Raw genomic sequence first — 297 nt, 5'->3', positions numbered from 1 at the left:
AAAAAAAAAAAAAAATCCAGTCACAGAACATCGGAGACCCGACAATCTGTCACCGACCCCCCCTCCCCCCCCGGCTCGAAAAGAGCTCAAAAGATTCCTAACCTATTCTTTTTCGCTTTTCTGCATCACATGAGAAAATCTTTGGCCGCATTTCATCTCGACCTTTACCATATATATCTCTTTACTCACGGACTTCAGAACTCTGAAAGGTTGAATAAACTAATAAACAAATGAGAATGTAGATCCACCCCCCCCTCCCTTTTAGTAAAAAAAAAAAAAAGTATTAGTCTACCTTGC

The sequence above is a fragment of the Penaeus monodon genome, chromosome 24, assembly GCF_015228065.2.
Source record: "Penaeus monodon isolate SGIC_2016 chromosome 24, NSTDA_Pmon_1, whole genome shotgun sequence".
Lineage (NCBI taxonomy): Eukaryota > Metazoa > Arthropoda > Malacostraca > Decapoda > Penaeidae > Penaeus > Penaeus monodon.
The sequence above is the reverse complement of the archived record's forward strand: the minus strand, read 5'-3'. Positions refer to the sequence as shown.